The sequence below is a fragment of the Hipposideros armiger genome, unplaced genomic scaffold, assembly GCF_001890085.2.
Source record: "Hipposideros armiger isolate ML-2016 unplaced genomic scaffold, ASM189008v1 scaffold_578, whole genome shotgun sequence".
NCBI classification, from domain to species: Eukaryota; Metazoa; Chordata; class Mammalia; order Chiroptera; family Hipposideridae; genus Hipposideros; species Hipposideros armiger.
In genome coordinates this window covers 608,530-613,049 of record NW_017731928.1, presented here as the reverse complement: position 1 = coordinate 613,049, position 4,520 = coordinate 608,530, and the positions used below count along the sequence as shown (strand labels likewise).

At 48.3% G+C, this 4,520-nt stretch overlaps 1 protein-coding gene and 1 pseudogene across 6 annotated transcripts in view; both read right to left on the bottom strand.

The window, feature by feature from the left end:
• LOC109371527 (ribonuclease UK114 pseudogene) overlaps positions 1 to 3,798 on the bottom strand; it is a 24,406-nt pseudogene extending 20,608 nt beyond the window's left edge.
• The window catches only part of PRICKLE2 (prickle planar cell polarity protein 2), a 349,626-nt gene that overhangs the window by 79,437 nt on the left and 265,669 nt on the right, over positions 1 to 4,520 (bottom strand). The gene's annotated exons all lie outside the window — the stretch shown is intronic.

Here is a 4,520-nt window from a genome sequence, read left to right as displayed (position 1 = left end):
AAAACTCTCCAGCATGCTCTCTGATTCATTCATTACTCTCTCATTAGGGGGAATAAAATCCAGTGAAATGGAGCCTTCAGCCCACCCACTAGAGAGGTGCTAATGAGGCTCTGAGTAGCAAAGCAAGAGGCAGAGTCAGGGCCCACTCCTGCTGACCCGCTGCTCCCCAAACGGAGGTTGGTAGGCTATTCTTCGTGGGAAGGCTCTCTTTGCACTCTGAGTAACCTACAGAAAACGCCGCAGGGACTCACTCCTCGCAGGCCTGGGGGCTGTGATGCTGCAGATCTCAGGCGCTGAGGAAGGTGGGTGGTAGAGCTCACAGCAGACAGCCCTGAAGCCCAGCTGGGCCATCAGGGGTCAGCGTCAGGTGGCTCCGTCTGAACCCCTGTCCAAGTCACTGGCTCAGCAGAGCCAGAGCTTCATCTGAATGAAGCTGCACCTTTACGACAACCCCACACCTAAGAACCTGGGGAACACAGAGGGTCCCGTGCAGGCAGAACTCACAACAATTGTATTAAAAGCTTTCGAGGAGGCTGAGAAGGAATCCGGGATTTCTGTTAAATCTATGCCTCATCCCTCTGTCCTCCAACCCCACCTAGCCTTCGTCTGTCTTGGACAGTCCAAATTCCTTCTCCCCCTCTCCCTGCCCACTCAGGGCCACTTACTACAGCTCCACAAGAAGGGATGGAAGGAAACAACCATTTTACTGAGCAGCTTCTGTGTGCAGACACACTAGCAGTTTTCTAAACACTCCCTCATCCGGGGCCCAAATCAGCCCCATGATCTACAGGTGTAAGAGTCTCGGCCCCCGGGTCAGGGTGTCCGAGACTGAATCCGTCTCGGCTGCTCATTAGCTGTGTGGTCTCGGGAAAGTTATTTCACTTCTCTGAGCCTTACATCACTCACCTCTAAAACTAAGACCCGATTGATAATTACCAAATACGGTTGTTATGAGAATTAAACACAATAATGCACACAAAGTTAAAAAATGGTGATGGGTACGTATCATTAGTGTGGGATGAAAGTTCAGTAATTTTTTCCATGGTCATCCTCAGTATCAAGAGGAAACTGAGGCTCCTAGAAGTTGAACAACTGTCTCGAGGTCAGAGAGAGAGGGCGCAGCGGCCAGATTTGCCCGACTAGGAGGTTCTTCCCACCGGGCGCTGCTGCTTCCGTTCCACACTGTGACTCCCAAGTGGCCCCCCACATTGGGATGGAGACACAAATGGTTCCTGGTGTGGGAACACGAAGGGCCTCGGCCAGACCCTTGGGTCCTCCCTCCCTGCTCCAGACCCCGAGTCTTGGAGCCAGGGGCGCTGGAGCACCATCCTTCAAAGATGCCACCTGTCTGCCGCCCCTTTACAACCTAAGAAATCTCTGAAGCAATTGGGCCGTTCAGGGAATCTGCTTAGAACTCATACTTTTAAGAGAAGTGTAGGGAGCAGGAATAATTGATACATAATAATTCTTTATGTAGAAACACATTTAAAAGTCTTGTATCTTTTCAGTGTGATGTAACCCTGAACATTTCTGGTTCTTCAGAGGATCCGGGTCATCTGCCTGTGTCTTAACAGATATTTGCTGGGTGGCTGCATGTGTCAGGCACTGTGCTAGGTGCTGAGGACTTCCTAAAAAACAAAGCATACAAGATTCCTGCCCTCCGGATCTTAAAACAAAGTGAGGGAGCCAAATATTAAACATATAATTACACCTTTAAGTATCTAATTACAAATTTGATGAATGCTAAAAAGGAAAATTTCAGACACTGATAATAAAGCATGTAAATGGGACCTAACCTTGTATTGGGAGTTGGGGGTGGTGGTCAGAGAAGCGTTCTTGAAGAAACACATTCAATCTGATATCTGATTGATGAGCAATAGTCACTAAGTTAAAAACCAAATAAAGACTTTTGTGTACCCCCAATAAAGATATTTCACTTTCACAGGGCTCAATACCAACCAATTCACCCTCATCTCTTGGCAGTATTGGAGAGTTTATTTTGCCACTTATGGCAAAGCATACTTTGAAAGTGAAAAATTGGGCAATTATTCCTGGTATCTACTCTTCATCCTTCCTGGGATTGTTGGAAGTGAAACTTGAGAGTTCTGGACAAATAACCTAATCGCCACTCTTTCTGTGCAAAAACACAGTTAAGGTCAAGTTAAAATTACTAATGTTTGGATTTCGTGACATTTGTATTTGAGAACACTCCATAGACACTTGGAGTAAACAAAACTTTGATGAAAAGGACACACTCAGGAGAAACCATCTGATGGCCTCTTCAGATTTCATGGGGCAGCGAGTAGAAGGACTAAGAGAAAATCACATCCCCGTACCTAACGGTGCCATCCACCCAGAGGGTGCAGCAGGTACCACCTTTCCGGAGGGCGTTCTAGCACAATGAATCAAAAGCCACAATGAATCTAGCACAATGAATCAAAAGCCTTTACACGTGACCACTCCACATATTGGAATTTTTCTTCAGGAGAGAAATGGGCAAGTATACAGGAAGGTGGGCTGCTGCCAACTTATTTAATATTAAAGAAAGCTACCAAGAACACATGTGTCCCAAAATAAACCTTCAGCTGAGGGCTGCTCCATCGTGGGACTCTTGGTAATTGGGACGGATCAATTCTCCTTTGCNGGAGGCCCTGCTGAAACAGGCTGCTGGGCCCACCCCCAGAGTCGGGCTTCAGGGCGTCTGTCGCAGGGCCTGAGAGTCTTATTTTTAACAAGGTCCCAGGTGACACTAGTGCTGCTGGTGCTAATGCACTGAAAACCACTGGACTACGCTGCCAAAGTCTGCAGAGTTTAACCATCACGCCACGTAAAAACTCAGCTCAAATACCATCTGTTCAGAGAGGCTTTTCTATCTGCAAGGGATTCTCCAAATCAGGGACTAGCAAACTGTATAGCCTGTGGATCAAATCCAGTCCTCTGCCTGTTTTTGTAAATAAAGTTTTATTGTTATGTGGCCCTGCTCATTCATTGACGTATTGCGTATGACTGCTGTCGCAGTACATCAGAGCTGGGTATTTGCGACAGGGACTGTATGTCCCTCAAAGCCTACAATATTTATTATCTGGCTCTTTACAGAAAAAGTTTGCCAACCCTGGCTCTAAATCGTGTGCCTGTTTTTTACTGCTTTCCCAGCACCCATTTCTCCCTGAAAATGTCTTGTCCTTTCAATCGTTAATCTGCCTGTATCCTCCACTCCAATGTCAGCTCCACAAGGGCAGGGGTATGTGTTTGTTGGCTCACAGCTGTCTCTCAGTACCTGGAGGGTGCCTGGAATAGAGCTGGCACTCCACAAACATTGGCTTAAGGAATGAATATCACTGTTGAGTGCCTAGGTATGTGACACTGTACCAGGAACACGGGGGCCTCGGGAGGCAGTAGGGGAAATGGAGTTGTCACCATGTGGGCTCCCAGGCAGGACGAGGAAGCGAGAAGAGCCAGGGATAAACAGAGACTGCTGTGGGGAGAACAAGCCTTCGAAGGCAAGGCCATACAGCTTCCTGCAGCGACAGGGAAGCCGGAGGTGGGGAAGGGAAAAGAGGAATGCCTTAGTCACCAGGGTCAACTTGAGAGTAGGAGACATTTCCCTCTCCTTAGAATGAAAGAGCCTTGTGTGACACATGCTGCTCCCTCTCCTAACACACGCCAAGTTGGCTCCCTGAGATCTGATATCCTGGGTGGATCCTCATGGAAGAGGGGGTGGAGGAGAAGAGCCTGAATGGGCACTGGCCTGGGACAGGCGGTGTGAGTCCTGGCTCTGCCTCTTACCAGCTGCGGCATCCTGGTCAAATTTCTGATCCTCTCTGAGCTGCAAGGTCTTCACTGGACAAGTGGGGGATTTGGGACAAGGATTAAGTGTGATTGTTTATTCATGTAACATTTGTTTATTGAATGAGCAATATGTATCAGACACTATTTCAGGCACCAAGCAAAAGCGGTGAACACGACAGTGTACATCTCCCTCCAGCAGGCTCGCATTTTAGAAGGCAGGGCGCAAGGCAAAAGGGGCAGAAACAAATGTATACGGAGTACTTGCTATGCACTTGACACATGGATGGTGCCTTGGTACCTCTCTAGTCTCTAAACAACGACTCTCTGTTGCCTTATTTCCACCCGCAGGCAGAAACATCAAGGTGATGGGGGCTCCTTTGGTTTCCCAGGGTCACGCAGAGCAGTGGGCCTCCCCAGTCCTCAGGTCCATGGATGCCTTGGCAGGAGCTAGACACTGCATGGGCTCCATTTGTCTCTCCCCAAACCATCCAACAACACTCTCCCCAAATTCTTTGTGTAGACAAAGTTTGTACTGGTTCCATTTCACTTCTGAGCTGCACGCAAATGAATAACGTCTTCAACAAGCCAGATCTTTGCCTGGCAGGCTTTTTCACGTCACTCAGTAGCTGCTCAAATACCACCTCCCGAGAGAGGCCATCCCTGCCCAATCAGTCTAAATTAGCAGTCCTTCCAACACCCTGGCCCACGTCCATTATCACAGAAACTGTTAT